The 19,337-nt window shown below is 38.9% G+C and overlaps 1 long non-coding RNA gene across 1 annotated transcript; it reads right to left on the reverse strand.

The window, feature by feature from the left end:
• Positions 1 to 17,934: 17,934 nt before the first annotated feature.
• On the reverse strand, positions 17,935 to 18,864 carry LOC109501968. The gene is made up of 2 exons (XR_006601272.1): positions 18,607 to 18,864; positions 17,935 to 18,298 (listed from the first exon to the last, which is right to left on the reverse strand). It is a non-coding gene; the product is annotated as an uncharacterized LOC109501968 (long non-coding RNA).
• Positions 18,865 to 19,337: the final 473 nt, after the last annotated feature.

Raw genomic sequence — 19,337 nt, forward strand, 5'->3', positions numbered from 1 at the left:
GTTTATTCTTCCTACAGTATAAAGGGTCACGCACTGCCCCGTTTTTAAAAATGAGTATTAATGTATAGGTGGTCTCTCATCAAAATCTCCCATGCTTTTAATTTTTATTTATTTTTGAGAGAGAGAAAGCGTGTGAGCAGTGGGGAAGCAGAGAGAGGGAGACACAGAAGCAGAAGCAGGCTCCAGGCTCTGAGCTGTCTGCACAGAGCCCCACGTGGGGCTCAGCTCACAGACCGCAAGATCATGACCTGAGCCGAAGTCGGACGTTCAACCGACTGAGCCACCCAGGCGCCCCAAAAATCTCCCATGCTTTTAAATTGAATTAATCTCAGACTGTTAACTTTTATTTTTTCAGTTGGGTACATTTAGAGACTAAGTTTTGCTTTCTCTTCATTTCAAAAAGAGCCACTTAAAGGGAGTAAATTAGCTGACTTGAATACTCCTTTGTGGTCAATTTATCATAGCAAGCTATGATTACCGCTCTGCTATATCTTGGCCGTTTATTCTTGAATGAAGTAATTATTTAGGATTTATTTGGATAAATGTGTAAGATAGCAGATATTATTAAAAATTCTTTTCCGTCTTCTGCTGTTATGAACATATATTTCCTTCTCAAAGGTAATTTTAATTCTTTTGTACTACTTTTCTACCATTCCTAGATTATAGTTCCTTAGGTATAAAACTGGGTATTTTGTTTTTAGGGCCTTGATCTGATACAAAATTACAATCTGCTTATCAACAAATACTTTCTTCAGCCAATAATATAAGTGCAAGTTAACAAAATCACTCTTCAAATACAATGTATTTTTTAATCAGTCATTAACTATCAGGCTTGCAGTTATTTCTTTGCCAGGATCACAACAAACAAGGTTGCTATGTTCTGTTCTTGTTATCTAAGCTCTGTTTCTCAAACAGATCCTCATATTATGGAATAAGCAAAATTTAGTTTGAGCTTTATAACTTGTTTGGATTTAAGAAACGTAGGGAGAGTTTCACTCTAACCAAATTCTTCCTGACATAACAGTTCTTTCTGATTTTCCAGTTTTTGACTGCTTTGTCGAGCACAGAGAAAATTGCAGAGTTCATCTTCAATTTTTTGACTGATTCATGTCTTGGTGACTCGGGAAAATTGCCTAAGGATGTTGGCTTTGCTCAAAAGTACTGATAAGAAAAAATAATTCTCCCATATTCATGTTTAGAAAAGACCACGGTATGATCAGCTCTAAAAAATAGGAAAGTCCAGTTAGGTTGAGTAGGACCACCCTGGAATGCACTAGAAAGTGCTTATTTTATGGCAGTACAGTAGCTTGATGTAAAAGCTACAAGGGCCTTGGGTGCATTGTTTTCAAAACAGCAAAGTTCCTCTGAGCAAAACAGGGAATCTGAGAAGGGAAAATATTTGCTAAGCTATAAAAAGCATGGCCAAAATGACCACTTTTACTGCCCATCAGTGTTTCTACATATAGTTAAATAATTTCCTCTATTTTACTATATTTATGTGTGTGCAAAGAAAATGGATTTTTGATGCTTTCATAGGATGTTTTTGAAAATATCTCTGGTCGATATTCACTATACACTGAAATCTCACTAATTTATTATGTATGATGTTTATTTCAGATTCGGTTAAAGTTTGGCATTGCACTAATTTTGGAGAAATAGTTTATTGAATATGTGGAGTGCTAATGCTGCATATATTTTAGCTACCTAGGCAAACAGAGTCTGGTAGAAATCCTGTTCCTTTGGTTAATGTGATCCAAATCATGACTTCTTGCCTTAAGTTAAAAAAAAAATTGTGGCCAAATACATAAAATATACCATCTTAGCCATTTTTAAGTATGCAGTTTAGTAGTGTTAAATACAACTACCTTGTGTTGCAACCAAGCTCAAGAATTCTTTTTATCTTACAAATTTGAAACTCTGTATCCATTAAACAACTGCCTGTGCCAACACAGCACCCATGCCTTGGCAAACAACATTCCACTTTCTGTCTCTATGATTTTGACCAATCTTAGTATCACATATAAATGAAATCCTACAGTATTTTCTTTTTGTGACTGGCTTATTTCTCTTAGAGTAATGTCCTCAAGATCCATCCATGTTGTAGCATGTAGAATTTCCTTCCTTTTTAAGACTGGATAATATTTCATTGTATACATATACACGCCATATTTTGTTCATTCATCTGTCAGTGGGCATTTGCATTGCTTCTACTTTTTGGCTATAATGAATAATACTGTTATGAACATGGGTGTACAAATATCTGTTTGAGTTCCTGCTTTCATTTCTTTGGGGCATTTACCCAGAAGTGGAATTGCTAGATTATATTTTAATGTTTTTGAGGAAGCTCCATGCTATTTTCCCTAATGCCTACACCATTTTACATTCCCAGCAATGGTGCACAAGGGTCCCAGTTTCTCCATATCCTTGCCAATAATTGCTATTTCCCGTTTTGATTTGCTTTTATAGTGGTCATCTTAAAGGATGTGAGGTGCTATCTCGTTGTGGACTTGATTTACACTTCTCTAATAATTAGTGATGTTGAGTATCTTTTCATATATTTCTTGGTCATTTGTATATATTTTTTTGAGAAATGTCTAAGTTCTTTGCCATTTTTGAATCAGGTTGTTTGTGTTTTTGTTTGTTTTTGAGTTGTAGGAGTACTTTATATATTCTAGGTATTGACCTCTTATCAGATACATGATTTACAAACATTTTCTCCCATTCTGTAGGCTCCTTTTTCATTCTGTTGTGTCCTTTGATGCACAGAAGTTTTAAATTTTGGTGTAGTCTAATACATCTTTTGTTGTTATTGTTGTTTCTTCCTATGACTTTAGAATAGCTTTGCTAATATTCTGAATATCTTCTGGCTTTTCTTCCCTAAGCCTCTACTAAACGTCATATAAATATCATCTCCACTTTATATATACATTTTTTCAGCTCTCACTCCTTAAATCCATGGTTTCTAAAGTGTGCCTAGGTGCCCCAGCTACAGTGAGAATGCCTGGGGGAATACTGTAAATTTTTTTAGGAAAACACAATAGTGTTTGACGTCTTTCTGACACCACACAAAGTATTAGCTCGAGATAGTTCAGCTTTAACATTAGATAGCCCTGCCTTCCTTTCCATAATGTCATATCTTTGAAAAGCTGGATTTTTAGCAGTTGCCGTGATACAAAGCAACTATGGGTTGGAAATCAATGAGGAACAGAAATGACAGTAGTTGATGTGAAATCTAATCCCAAAGTTTAGGAAGTTGTGTAATGTGTAATAGGTGCATGTATCCCATTAGTAAGTGATTGTGATTATTTAAAACTAAAATCAAATATTTTTTTAATTTTTATGTATTTTTCAAACAGCTACTGAGTTGCTAGTACACAAATACTGAGTAAGTTGTTTGGAACTGACTACTTAATCAACTGTTCAGTATTTCTTTTGACCTATGAACCCTACAAAAAAAATTACTGAGATAAAAAAGGCCCCATAAACTGGGAAAGCTTGGGAACCTCTGCCTTATAACCTTTGCATGTGGCTTTATTCACATCACTTTATTGAAACTATTTTCTTGAATGTGACCAGCATCATCCTTCTTAATAGCAAAATCGATTATATTTATTCTCATATGTTTTATTAGTTCCTGTGGCTACTGTAACAAATTAGCACAAACTGGATAGCTTCAAACAACTGAAATTTATTTCCTCTCAGTTCTGAGCCCACAATCCAAAACAGCTGCCGTTCCTCTGGAGGCTTTAGGGAACTATCTTGCCTTGTCTCTTCTAGCTTCTGGTAGCTGTTTGCATTCCTTGACTTGTGACCAAATCACTCCAATCTCTGCCACTTTGGTCACATTGCTTAATCTCTTCATTTCCAAATAAGGTAATATCCATAGGTTCCAGGATTAAGATGTGGGCATATCTTCAGGGGGGGCAGTTACCATTCAACCTACTATAGATGTTTGAGGCTTCTGACACTCTTCATCATTGCTTCTCTTTCTTTGATGCTGCATTAAACTGATTTCCTGTCTTTTCTTAAATGTTTATTTCTTTACTTTGAGAAAGACAGAGAGTGAGTGAGAGAGTACACACACACATGCACACACACACACACACACACACACACACACGTGGGGGAGGGGCAGAGAGAGAGAGAGAGAGAGAGAGAGAATCCCAAGCAGGCTCTGCACTGAAAGCACAGAGCCAAATGTGCAGCTCAAACTCATGAACCATGAGATCATGACCTCACTCAAAATCAAGAGCCAGATGCTTAACCAGCTGAACCACTGAGGCACCCCTGATTTTCCTCTTAACTTGGCTGGGCCACAGTGCCCAGAGTGTTATTGTCAAACATTATGGATGTTACTGTGAGAGTGTTTTGGGGATGAGATGAACATTTAAATTGGTAGACTTTGAGTAAAGCAGATTACCCTCCTTAATGTGGGTGGGCCTCATCCAATTAATTGAGGACCTTATTAGAACAAAGACTGACTTCCTCAGAGCCAGAAGAAATTCTGCCAACAGACTGCCTTTGGACTTGAACTACTACTCTTCCCTGAGTCACCAGTCTGCCAGTTTACCACATCAGATTATGACTCACCAAGCTCACCAAATCTCCACAATTGCCCAAACTATTTTCTTTTTATTTATTTATTTATTTATTTATTTATTTATTTATTTATTATCTATTTTATTTATTATTGAGAGACGAGAGAGAGAGAGAGAGAGAGAGAGAGAGAGCATGAGCATGGGAGGGACAGAGAGAGGAGGAGACACAGAATCCAAAGCAGGCTCCAGGCTCTGAGCAGTCAGCATGGAGCCCGACACGGGGCTCAAACTCACAAACCGCGAGATGATGACCTGAGCTGAAGTCAGACGTTTAACTGACTGAGCCATTCAGGTGCCCCCCCTTTTTATTTATTTATTTATTTTTTTTTAAGCCCAAGCTAATTTCTTAAAATCAACCTCTCTTTCTCTCTCCATGCACACATTCCTTTGGTTCTGTTTCTCTGGAGAATCCTGACTAAATGACCTTTAATTCCATCTATGTCTTCTTTACTTCACTTTGCTAACGTACGTAAAAAATGAATTAGCAAACTAGCTGTCCTCTGGACTTCAATGTCTCTTGATATGATATCATTACTTAAAAGCAGGCCCTTCTTATCTGCCACATAACTGCCTCCAGACCTAGGAGGACTTGCTTATATTAACCACATTTCTGGTGTCAGGTGTAAAAGTAACATAGATGATGATTAAAATGCTTGATCTTGGAACTGTGAGGCTCGGTTCTTCTATATTCAATCTATACTTGGTAAATCACCTTTCCCAATTACTTAGCAGAATTCAATGAAGCGTTAAACAGAGTACACAATTAGTGTTCAATAAAATAAATTATTTCATTTACCCAGTTCCCTTACTTATGCCCATTTCAAATCCTCCCATTCAATTTCTCTTTCTTTCTTTCTTTCTTTCTTTCTTTCTTTCTTTCTTTCTTTCTTTCTTTCTTTCTCTTTCTTTCTTTCTTTCTTTTTTTCTCTCTCTCTGTTTTTGTTTTTTGTTTTTTGTTTTTTTTCCTAAATCTTATAGATTCAACTGGTTTGAATTCTGAAAGCAAAACCCTCCTTTAGGTTTCCTTCTTTGTGTCTTGTTCTACTCTTTTTACCTTACCTTGTATTATTTTCTCTTCTGGCCTCATATTGACAAATCCATACTCAATTGTCAAGTTCATTTCTTTCTCTCTCTTTTTTTATTTTTTTTTATTTTTTTAAGTTTCATTTTAGAGAGAGTGTGTGAGCAGGGCAGACAGGCAAAGGGAGAGGGAGAGAGAGAATCTGAAGCAGGCTCCATGCCCAGTGCCGAGCCTGAAGTGGGGCTTGATCCCATGACCCTGGCATCATGACCTGAGCCAAAATTGAGAGTCAGATGCTCAACTGACTGAGCCACCCAGGCACCCCTGACATTTATTTCTTGAAATCCTTTTCTGACTGTTCAATCTTCTGCATGCTGACTATTAAAGCCTCCCCCCACTACCTACAGAATATGGTCCAAGTGCTGTGGAGAATACAGGCAAAAGAAAAAAATTAAACTTCCTTACAATTTGCAACCCATTGACAAGTACTTGAGACAGGCAGAGTGAGCTTTCTCAAGGAGCTCAGCTACCTCCATGTTAATACTTTGCTAGAGGTAAAAGGCAACCTTAGCTTGAAATTAGCTTGAACTCAGGGATCCTGTAAAAAATCCCTTTGGAAACTTCCTTTATCTCTACCCACTTCACCCAAGATATAGGTTACCAATCATCCTCTGTCATAGGCTCTGGGTCTAAAGTTCTCTCTTGTCCAGCAAGAGAGGTGGACCCAGGATTAAAATGCAAGAGATGGCTAATGTCCGGGAAAAGACAAGAGCCCTGAATAAGGGCCCTTGCTCCATATTTATTAAGATCAGAAGGCTTACAAACATGATGGGCTTGCACAAAAAGACAATGAATCTGTGAACATTAACTCATGGGCATGAGGGAAAGGGGGTTTTGAAGATATAGGGCATTAGGAGTTTGGGTCAATATAAACCAAAATCCTGGTGCCAGGCAGATGGTTGTTAATGGCAGACAGGTGTCCAGTCTGTTTATCTTAGCCAACCTAGGGGATAAGACAGAGAGGGCAACCTCAGGGTCAACAAGGCACCTTTCTTTTGCTAATTAGCTCTGCTCTGGACAGCTTCACCCTGTAGAGGCTATAGTCCTGTTGGCTTATTTACCTAATTTGGTCCTTCCTTCCTGTGAAAGCAGCTTTCTGCTATGGTACTAAATTGGAGGACATTTTTGCCCTGAATACCTAATCTTCTTTACCTCATATACCTTTGTATTGGAGCCTTTGCCCCACCCTCTCTATACTGGGGCCTTTGCCCTGCCCTCCCTATACCTACTTACCTAATCTTGTTTACCCAAACTTGGGTGTGAGCATCCTATGGCTTTGTAATTCTTTTTGCCTTGTTAACCCATCAGTGCAGGCTCAGGGAATGCCTAAGCTTATTCCCCACAATCCTCCAACCATATGGCCCACTGATATACATGTGAAGGGTCTCCTGACTAAGGTTTTACTAGACAGTAGTAAATGACCTTTTTCCTAACAATAAGTAGGCTCCTCAAGGTCCTGGAAACCTTGCTTCCAAAATTCCTTAGAGGCTTATGCTGTCCTGACCCCCTCCCAACTTGAAAGTATATATTCAACTGCTCCTCACAACCGCAGTGCAGCTCTTTCTGCCCATAAGTCCTGTCTCTGTGCTTTAATAAAACCACCCTTTTTGCACTGAAGATGTTTCAAGAATTTTCTTGACCATTCACTCCCAAACCCCAACATTTCACATCACAAGCTCCTCAGCTTGGCACCCAAGACTCTGCAAAGTCTTTCCCAATTGTGCCCCATGCTTCAGAAAAACTGACACAATTACCCCTAAACATGACACTATATTGTCTCCATCATGTTATTTTCCTAATCTGGAAGACAATTCCTCAGTCTCCTAGTTATACACCCAGATCTTTTTCTGCTGTCTCTGCTTTTCAACATTGAACCCATTCTTTGGAGCCATAGCAACTTCCATGAAGACTTTCCTCAATCTCAATTATATATGAAGTCTTGTTTCTTCAAATGCCTTTAGAATTTTGTGTGTCTATTCTAGTACCTCTTTATTCTTTCCTGTGGTCCCAGATGTACATAAGCTCATTCCAGGCTTCATATTAGACTGTGTAGTCCTTGATATCAGGGATTTTATCTTGCTTCTTTTTGCATCTTGCATGTATTTAGTACTCATTAATTCATTTAATCATTCATTCAGTATATTAAGTGTTTAAAATTGGGGGTATAATAATGATCCCAGTGCTCTGTAAACATTTCTGGAATTTGAAAAGACTTGATGATTTTTGTTTTGCATGTGAGAATTGATGTTGCTAAGTCACTTGTCCTCTGTGAAACTATGAAATAGGGTGCTGAACAGTTTTCTAAGAACATTTCTTTAAGTTATCAAGTTGTATGATTCTTTTGTAATTAAAATTATATATTCACTCAGTAAAACTACTGTTTGGAAACACTTCTGATTTCTTTATGCAGTTAAACTGAATTTCTTTTGAAAAATCTGCATTGTAAGATTTTTCTTAAAATATTTTTACAGTAATTATGTTTTTAGAAGTGACTGCTCAGACAGTTATTAAAATTGTGTCCTCTAACCCTTACTCCCTTCTTTAAAATTTAGCTGATTTAGGGGAGCCTGGGTGATTCATTTGGTTAAGTGTCCAACTTTGGCTCAGGTCATGATCATACAGTTCATGGGTTCGAGCCTTGCGCCAGATTCTGTGCTGACAGCTCCGAGCCTGGAGCCTGATTCAGATTCTGTGTCTCCTTCTCTCTCTCTGCCCCTCCCCTGCTCACACTCTGTCTCTCTTAAAAATAAATTTAAAACTTTTTAAAAAGTAGCTGATTTTACAGTGGCACCTTACTGTTGATCCTACCAACTTATATATTCTTATTTCCTATTATTTGTATGTATGAGTCCTCTGCTCCGATCATGAGTATTTTCCCACTTTTCCTCATCTGTTCTGTCTCTTTGTATTAAACATTTGTCAGAGCTGTCATAAAAATATAATTTGTATGATGGTTTACAGTTTTCAATGAATATATAGACTTATTTGAGCACAACAGAATCCCATCTGACAGGCTGAATGAAATGTTATCAGCTTTTATTTTTTAACTCTCAGATATTTGGAAATTGAGGCAATAGAGAGGGGAAGTCAGCAAGTTTCAAGGCTAGAACAAGTGTTTGTAAGAGGCAGAAACCATTTTAAGACAACGTATGCAAGTAACAGGATTTATTATAAGATTACAGGAGAATCTCACGAATCTTAAGGGCCTGGCTTTATCTGTGTATCCCTCTTTCTCTCTCCCTCTCCAAATGGGATCTTGCTACTTGTGCAGTCCAATGGCAGAATGTGGCCACCCTACACTTCCCAAATTGACAGTCACAATTCTAGCCACATGCAGAGATTAAATAGTTGTTTGTAAATGCAACTTCCAAATTCCTAGGAGAGCATATGATTTACCCTACGGGCTCACATTGTAAATCATCCTTGACCAGACTGGACAGTTTATCCAGTACGCGCTGCCCCGTGGATGAAAGACAATGACCATCAGAGGGGAGACGGATCTTGGGTTTGGAAAGCAGATTTAGAATTCCTGCTTTTTACAATTTGGTGGAACTAGTGCTTAGAACCTAAGTTAGAAGTCACTGGCTGAAACATGTTCAGAGGGCAGTTAGATAACGTAAATGAATGAAGCTGACAGATGGAGACTGCAGCACCCAGAGAGAGCACAGGCTCCATCTAAAGGGAGTTACTCAACTCCAAGCTGATAGATGCTCTTTGGGAATTTGGGCTCAGGGTATATCTTCTGATTTTCAAATGAACTCAGAATTGCGATTTTATGTAAAATCTCTGTTTAAATCAATGAAAGTAAATCATTTCATTTTACTTTGTGAGATAATTATAGAATAAAGAGCCATACTATTTGCTTTGGGCTTTCCTACATTAAAAAAAAAATCTATTATAGGAGAAAAAGCCTCACAGAAGCTCTGTGACCATGAACAAAAAATTTTTAACCTCCCTGAGCCACAATTTTCTCTTATACCAATACCAATGTTTCACGTTGTCATGAAAATCAAGTGAGATATTGTGATATGATTTTATAAACCTTTTAACATGTATTAGGTGCTCACTGGATATTAGGCTTCATATCTGCTCATTAGAATTAAGTCTGAAACAATACAGTATGTTTGAAACATACTGTATGTTTCAAAATAATATGTCATTAAAAACAGAGCAAATAAAGTTAGACTGAATTTCCAAACATCAATAGCAATGGTCTACGTTTGATTTCTTATATAGGTTCATAAAGCCACAATGTCACTGTTCACTGCTGTGTCTTATTTAACATCTTCTTAGAGTTATAAATAATCAAATAGGAAAAATAACTCTTGGTCATAAATATCAAGCATCGAGCAGCTTTTATATGCATGTAATTATAATCCCCAACAATCTGTAATAAACACCTGGCAAGGTTGCTAAAATTTTTAACACAATAGAGTGTATCACAGAAGATTCTTTCTTTCCACTCAGGCTCTGTGATGCTTGAATGAGTCACCGAAGAAACAGAACAAAGAGTTTGGGTTTAAAGATCAGTTCAAGCAAATAATATCTCTTTATTACTCTCTCCTGAGTGAAATCTAGACGGAGGTAATCTTAATAAGTGATGTGCACTTTCTAATGGAAGAAACAGGGAACACTTTGGTTCATAAGAGTTGTTGATAATGATAAAGAGGCATATTGGAATAAAAGTGCAGGAAAGCACAAAGCAACCAGCTTTTTAATGTACTATTTATAGTGGGATTTTCACCCTGCTTTGGAGAAATGCCTTAGCAACAAAATCTTGAACCTCATTGTCATGATCTCTTAAGGTCTTCATGTGGGTAGGATGGTTTAAATGGCTAATGGGAATATTATCAAGCCATTTTGAAAATAGAGTACTCTCTCTCTTTCCTTTTTTCTGTCTTTTCGTGATACTAATTAACACCTAAAAAGATTCTCTACAGCGTGCACAGAAAAGCCTAATACTGAGTCTGCAATGGGGTACAATCTTCTATGTCTTTTAGGTATTTTTGTCATCACAACAGAGGCTACTCTAGTGTTTCTGTGTTAGAGGAATTAGGACTAGAATCTGAAATTTTGTGAGAAAGCAGAGTGAAGGGGATTGTGAAGTTGAGCTTACATAACAGGGTTTTTTTGTGCTGTGTGTGTGTGTGTGTGTGTGTGAGAGAGAGAGAGAGAGAGAGAGAGAGAGAAATAAATTTGAGAAAACCATATCAAGTAATTTGGAGGGAGGCAGCTGGAGCTAAGCGAGATTATGGAAGAGTTAAAATCCCTTCACCCTCACCCTAAACTACTCTTTGGAGATGCCTGGAAACTATAGTCTCATGGTTTGGATCAAAAATAAATTAACCTTTTACTAAGTACTAACAAAGTCATAACAAAGACTTTATATTAAAGCTTCAATGGGGGCACCCAGGTTGCTCATTTGGTTAAGTGTCCTACTCTGGACTTCAGCTTGGGTCATGATTTCATGGTTGGTGGATTCGAGACCCAAGTCTCGAGATTCTCTTGAGATTCTCTCTTCTTCTCTCTCTGCCCCTGCCCACTCATTCTCTCTCTCTCTCTCTTTCTCCTCTCTCTCTCTCTCACATACACACACACACACACACACACACACACACACACACAGTAAATAAGTAAACTTTTCTTCAATGTATCTATTCTGTTTTTTAGGGTAGGCAAGATTAAGGTGGTGAATTTTATATAAGGATATGCTAATTAGAGGGTTAACTTCTACATTTTGTATGTTAATGATGGGAGCATTGTACAGTACAATGAATCCCAGAAAAGGGACTGTTGAAAAGTCATTAAATAATTATATTGGATCATATATATTTTTAGTGCTTTAATAATGCTTTTGGTGAGACTGACAGGCACTACACAATATTCTTATTTCTTAACAAGAAAACAGATTTCATTTGCTGTGGCAAGGCACCCAGATAAAAATTTGCATTTCTACCTCCCTTTCAGCTAGATGTGGCCATGTGATTAAGTTCTAGCCAATGAGATGGAAAAGCTGTTGGGCAAGTCTTCTGAAAGGCTCCTTAAACCATGCTGGAGAGCCGGTGAGGACCCTCCTGTTTCCTGTTAGAATGAAGATATGATGGCTGGACTTCCAGCTGCTGCTTGGACCTCAGACAACCTTGATGATGAAAGACACAAATTAGGGTAGTGGAAAAGAAAGAAAGGAACCGTGGTCTGCGTTGGTTGTGGCTCTCATATACCAGACTTGGCATGCCCACCTCCAGACTTCCTTTACATGCAAGAAAAATAACTTCCGTCTTATTTAAGCCACCATTATTTCCAGTCTCTGTTACTAGCAGCCAAATATATGTCATAGGAGAGACATTTTACTTCACCACAACTGTTATGTGTAAATACTCCTTATTACACAGTTCTTTAGTTCGTAGAGAGAATGCTTGGATAGCAGGTTTGTAAAATAAGAGATGTTGTGTTCTCCATGTTCATTTAGCTCTTGAATTTTGGGGAGCAGTTACTGAGAATTTGGACACATGTAGTTTTAAAGGTGAAATTACAGGGGCACCTTGGTGGTTCAGTCGGTTAAGCATCTGTCTCTTGGTTTCAGCTCAGGTCATGATCTCACGGTTTGTGAGTTTGAGCTCCACATCAGGCTCACACTCACAGGGTGGAGCCTACTTGGGATTCTCTCTCTCTTTCTCTCTCTCAAAATAAATAAACTTAAAAACATTTTTTAAAAAGGTGAAATTACAGTTAGTTGATATTGTACATTCCCTATGCATGACAAGATAGGCAGGGGCAAAGTTTTCCTATAACTTTGCTAAATAAGAGAAGGAAATCAGCCTAGATCTAAAAATATTCCTTTGTAGAAAAGCAGATAAACATGCATTCTTTATCAGATTTAGAAATACTGTCAGTCTTTCAAAATGTTTTTCCATTCTTTAAAAAAAAACATTTTTAAGCCTTAGTGAGATTCACTTCTACAGTAATTGAAACATTTTAAGAAGCATTTTTTTAAAATGAAATTTGTTGTCAAATTGGTTTCCATACAACACCCAGGGCTCATCCCAACAGGTGTTCTCCTCAATGCCCATCACCCACTTTCCCCTCCCTCCCACCCCCCATCAACCCTCAGTTTATTCCCAGTTTTTAAGAGTCTCTTATGGTTTGGCTCAAGGGGCATAGTTTTTGAATGTCAACATTTTCCTAAATGTTGACTCAACCCAATGTTATACAGGAATTCAAAAAGTCTTCACCATATTAAAAAAAAAAACAAACATATTTAGGAGCCTCCTCAATATTCTCTCTGTGAATCTAGGATGTAATCTTACGATCCTGGTTTGTACCTCGTCCTTTGTTACCTCCAGCCTTTCACCAGACATTGTTTTAACTGTCTCTCTTAAATGAGTTCTCACAGACAGCTTCTAAAAGAGAAAACCCTTGGAACAATTTCTTGTCAGTGTTTCCTGTTAGTTATGTTTGACCTGTTGTCAATGGAAAATGGCCCTTGTGGGACAATTGAGTGGAATGGGACCGTGGAATCCTCAGAGGCATGTGGACTTGTCCCACGTGTTCTTTCTCTTTACTCACTGCAGCACGGCACATTTTAATACCAGTCATGTGCACCCTGGATCTATTACAGTAAGTGGAAAGTGAAGGTATACCACTGAGAGAAATGGCAAAAGTGTGTCACTTTTGTGCGACACAACGGTTAGGTTGGCAAGGTGTCAGCATTACTCAGATTCTTCCATGTACTTTTCGTTTTTCCCTCCCAGTCATCACTAGCCCTTGCACTTGGCATTTCTGATCAATCTTATTAAACCAGTTGACTTTGACCCTATGACTACACCTGGCTCTCTCATTAAGAAAAAGTTGAGTCTGGAGTGCCTGGGCGGCTCAGTCCATTAAGCATCTGACTCTTGGTTTCCGCTCAAGTCATAATCTCGCAATTAGTGAGTTCAAGCCCCGCATTGGGCTCCGCACTGACAGTGTGGGTACACTTGATATTCTCTCGGTCTCCCTTTCTCTCTGCCCCTCCCCTGATTGCTTTCTCTCTCTCCCTCTCCCCCCCACTCTCAAAATAAATAAATTAATTTAAAAAAAAAGAAAGAAAAAGTTGAGTTTGTCACTGTGGATCCCAGATCCAATTCCATTTGGCCTCACTATAGAATTCTTCTGCTTGGAGTCCCCCGACTCACAAACTCAGTGGACACATCCCAGCTGCCCTTATAGTAATACCCTTACCAGCCCTCCCAATGGTGGCGGGGCCTGATTCATTCAGGTTTTCTAAACTGGTTTTCCTTCTTAACTTTCACATCCTGATCTCTCTTTTTCCTTTCACTGAAATAACATCACAGCTTATGTCTTCACACTCTAGCCCCATGGCGTGGCCAGCCGAGTGGGTCTTATCATTCCATTTCTCTTGTCAGGGCTGGTTTCACTTCCTTTGAAAGAAGCTTATTTCAAGGCCCTTACTCACTGGCTATTGTTTCTTCCTGAACCATCTTTCACGGAACGAAAGCACAGGCCTGTTAAATCACAGCTCACTTTCCCTGGCTGTAGACATGGTAAAGTCCCATCCACTTTAACCTTCATTCTGTTTGTTTTTAAAGATTATTCTTCCTCCCTGTCTCTCTCTGTCCCTTCCTTCCTTCCTTTCTTCCTTTGCTTCCTTCCTCCCACCACCATGGTCAGTGCCGTGATATTTTTCTTGCAACTATAGCTCATTAACAGTAAACTGGAACAGTGGGGAGAGATCCCCCGTGGATTCTCAGGCATATTCTTTTTTGTTGTAGCGCATCTCAGATAATGTTTATAATGGAGCTGGAATAAATGTTCAAAAGGATACAGATCTTTCTGTTCTACAGTTCAAGTCTGGAGTAGAAATACATTTGAGATAATAGGTAATGCTAATGAGAAAAATACAGCTCCAAGTGAGGTAAATTGTACTTTTAAGAATCTAGTCTAGGTGTGTACATGGGAGGCTGTATTTCCCAGTGGGAAACGCTCCAGGTCATAATCTCACTCCCACGACTGCCTCACTGTGCGATGCTGACTGCGAGCCGGTAAAGGAGGAAAGAAAGGATGACAGCAGGGGAGTCATCTTCGAGCAACCATATTAGCTCAGAACTGTTGTTGGTACTTCCTTACCTTTGCCAGATGGTTTCTTTCTATTCTCCTCATTGCCATCCTTCTGACATTCTAGTCATTTTGTGATTTTTCCCTGGCTTCTCTGGATGGTGTCCTGCCCTAGCCCACTGGTGCTGAGGCCTCGGCTCTGGACTGTAACTTTTCTTCTGCTTACCACAGGTAACTTGTCCAGGCTCTCACTTGTTCAGCATACCTGCCAGGTAACTGGAAGCCAAGCTGGTAAATGAATTCACAGCAAGGTGCTCATTCATGGGCTCATCAAACATTTATCGAGTACCTCAGCTCCTGTGCTAGGTGTGAATGACTGACCAAGGCTGCTTGGCTGTATTATCAATGTACAGCCTGCAACCTTGGGCTTTGGGGTCAAAACATTTCTAGGTTTGAATCTTGCCCAGTCACTTGCTATATATCATCCTGGAAAATTTTATTTAGCCTTTCTGGAAGTCTCAGTTTCCTCATCTGTAAAATGGGGCAGTCAAAACTCCTTGCAGGAGTTTTTGGGCTTTACCAGTAATTACATACAGTGGCTAGCTCCTAGAATAAGTGAAATTAATAGTGACTATCATATTATTGGTTACTCTTTCCATATATCATTTATGGTGACCTTTAACACTAACTCTGAAATCGCCAGGTGCCTTACCAATGAATGACTTTAAGTCTTATGACTCGTTGTGAGAGACATTTGGGGAGTCAGGGAAGTCTTTCTCCCTTCTGACAATAGAACACCCAAGTATCAGCTGTCTGAGGAACCGAAGCAGAGCAAACTGCTGAAGACACAGGAGAGGCGTTATGAGGATACACAGAGGTACGTTTTCAAATCAGGCAGCCTGGCCATGAAATGCCAGGAAACAGCAACAGCAGATCATGACGTGAAAAGTAGGTCACTTGTTTGGAGTCAAGGTGTCAGGTAGCATACAAGGTGAAGAGCCCAAAGCCATAAGAGTAACAGGCTGTGAAAATTGCTGCCGCAGCCATAAACCAAAGAGCTGCCTCCCCGCGTCTGCCAACGGCTAGAACTGCTGGGCGCGCAGCCCTCCTGTGGCCACACTTGCGCACACGCAAAGCAACACTGTCACCGTCAGCCGCAGCGTTTTGAACATAGAGGACAATGATAAATCAAGAGACACACAACTGGTTGTGTCCAAAGGCAGGGGGGCAGCGCGAGAGAAAGTGGGAATAAATCCATTGATTCTGTTTGTCACCTAACCCTCTGTGTTGTGCTTTCCCAATGTTTATGGCTTCAGATTTTAGTGTGTCAGATTTCTGCATGCCTAAAAGAGCCATCTGCTTGTTTGCATACTCTTGTGCATTGAGGAGACATTCTACTATTATACGATGTTTTTATGTCGTAAGGATTTTTTTAAGTACTCCTTTGGTGTGCAAGTTATACAGGATTCTGAGCCCAAAGGTTGAGCCTACCACTTCACATGACATTTGAGCAGTTATCTGGGGTTGTCAGCTTGGGAGGAAGGAGAGGCAGACAAAACACTGTTGGACTGGGAGGGATAGTGGGCACGGTGTCTGTTCCACTTCATTACACTCCACATCACCCTGCTCCTTTCCACCCCCCAGTTCTTCCCCCTTATCTATGTTCCCCTCCTGCCCACCACCCTTACCAGTCTAGAACTCTGGAGAGATGGTTGAGATAAAAGTGCAGCTGAGAGAGCAGAGGGTTTGGTCAACCCTAGATTTGGAAACTAGTCGTATCCTTGCCATCACATGCCAGCATTTCACATTGGTTATTTGATTTAAGCAGAATCCACCAAATTTCTTAGGTCTCTGAAGACCTAATTATTAGCTTTTTGAAAAATGAAGTATCCATCATGAACTAAATATACTTTAAAGTGATGTATTAATATTGTCACCGTTATTGAAAGTAAAGTACCTGAGAGATGTGATGCTAGCACTCTTTCCTCCGAAATCTGATATATATTAGTTTTATGCAAAATGGTATAATTATAATTTCACATACCCTGAAGTCCATGAAGGGTTTAGAACAAATTGCAGTTATTTGGAAACTAGTAGCTATGAAAGAACACAGAACTATCCCAGCTGCCCGAGCTCTTTCGGCCATTAAGGAGCACAATGGATTCTGTAGCATTTGAGAAGATAAAGGGCCTTTCAAAAGTCCACATTTAAATGAATACAAACACCGGTTCTAATGTGCTCCTTTTTAACAGGAATAAATGATGGGTTAGAAGAAAAATTCTTATGGTTCTCAAGTGTTAGGAAAAACAATTTGGGTGGAAAATGTGCCTTTTATTCTACTCTTGGGAAAGTAAACTCACGGATCTCCATCAGAGGCATTGACCTCACCCGAAAAGATAACAAGCTGGTTAGGGGGATATATTCCTGTCAGGAAGAGTTACATTTTAAAAGTGCAATGAGTAAAGATAAAAATTCCCTTTGGGAGAAGAATGAGTTAGGAGATACTCCCTTCGTATGATTGTGAAGAATATGTACATTTGTTTACTTCCATTTGGTGTTCCAACTTGGCAAAAGAAAAATGTGAATTTATGGCTTTAAGTGGCTGGAATACTGGAATGAGCTTAGGATTTTTATAAATTTAGACAGCAACTAAGAAACTCTTCCATTTCTGAAGGCAGTGAAAACTATTTAATTTTTTTAATGTTTATTTATTTTTGAGAGAGAGAGAGAGAGAGAGCATGAACAGGAGAGGGGCAGAGAGAGTGAGAGGGAGACACAGAATCCCAAACAGGCTCCAGGCTCTGAGCTGTCAGCACAGAGCCAGACACGGGGCTCGAAACCACGAACCGTTGAGATCATGACCCCAGCTAAAGTCGTATGCTTAACCAACTGAGCCACCCAGGCACCCCAAAAACTATTTAAATATTTTAGAGTTGACTGACAAGGAACTACATCATTCTTGTGAGTTTTTTTTAAGCACCTTTTATTTTTCAGACTATAAATTACATTAACATATGAGCACAATTTCATAGAGTATTTCCGAAGGGACACTCTTCTTTGAAGGGACACAATTCTTCACATTGGTTGATTCCACTTGTCAATGCAGAATAAATAAAAATACATTTTTTCCTAAACTCAGACTCAGACTGTGAATTATTTCTTTATTCCCCACTAGCATAAAACTTACTTACATTGGCTGTATTAATGCAAGCACAAGAACTTTATTCTTTAGAGAGATGAATTTCATGAAGTAAATTTAGAGCCACTTAGTTTATCTCATGAGTGATGGTGCTATTTTGAAAAACAGGGATGTAAGGAGACTTTATGTCCACTTTTGATTTACCTCACTTGAAAATGTGTACTTAGAGAACAGGTATATGCTTGAGCTTATTTGGCCTGAAAATACAGGGACAAAGGTTTCTCCTTTCAAGGACATCTCTATGATGAGTTTGTTTGCACCCTCACAGTGTTTAAAACTTGCAGATAAAGCTATCCAAATAGATTCTCACTTCTATCCACGTATGTATAATTGGTTCTAAGCGTTTGAGTGAGTCAAATTTCCTGTCTGGAATAGAAAGTACATAAAAGTAAGTGCTGACATATTGTTTTCATTTTATTTACTGAAAAGTAAAATAAACTTTTAAACAGATGCCTGTTTTCTAATTTACAAGCTACCTTCACTTATACCCTCCCCCCCTACACACACACACCATGGCCTTCTTCTATTTTTAATTAGGTACCTGTTCCTTAAATCTTAACATTTTAATATTGCTTTTATGGTCTCAGTTCAGATTTTGATGTCTTTTTTAATGGGGTGAGAAATAGGGATTAGAGAGATATGTATGTCCATAATATTTTAAAGGAACTGCATACCTTCATAACACCTCTCCACCTGTTATTTATTTCCATCATTTTCTTTTTCCTTGTCATTTGTTCCCTCAACTGGAAATAACTCTCAACATATCACTCTAGCAAAGCCAATGGGGTTTCCATAATTCTCTGTGATGTGCTGTATAAATTGAGAACACAGGGTTAACATGAAGCCAAAGACACTGAATTGTAACAGGAGAGGCAACATGAGGTCACAATGTACTGGTTAAGTCACTAGCTACATGGGGGGAGGAGGGCTTGTTGAACCCGTTGTTCAATAGTTAACCTAATAATTTACTTTCTATGGAGTGGTGTAGACACAGTCTGTGCCAAGCTTTTACTTCCTTTCTTGTTCCTTTATTTTGCTAGAGGAAAAAAAAGACCAGGGGCCTCTGCCTACTTCTGAGTCTATTTATTGCAGGTTTTTCTGATTTTTGATTCTAAAGCTTGATTGGTGGCAGGCTCCACTGTAAGATGTATTTCATTTCCCCTTATGATATTTCAGAAGGAATGTCTGACCCAACAGCATTGATTCTGTCAATTATCATAATCGTGACTGGGTGGTTAAATTGAAATATGTATCATTATAGCACGGAATTCATAGGCTGATGCTGAATTCTAGAAAGAGTTGTGATGCCATCCTAACCATTTTGTGGTCCTTTTCTTCCTTCCTTCCTTCCTTCCTTTCTTCCTTCCTTCTTTCTTTTCTTTCTTTCTTTTTTAATATTTATTTA

Source organism: Felis catus, chromosome B4, assembly GCF_018350175.1.
Source record: "Felis catus isolate Fca126 chromosome B4, F.catus_Fca126_mat1.0, whole genome shotgun sequence".
NCBI lineage: Eukaryota > Metazoa > Chordata > Mammalia > Carnivora > Felidae > Felis > Felis catus.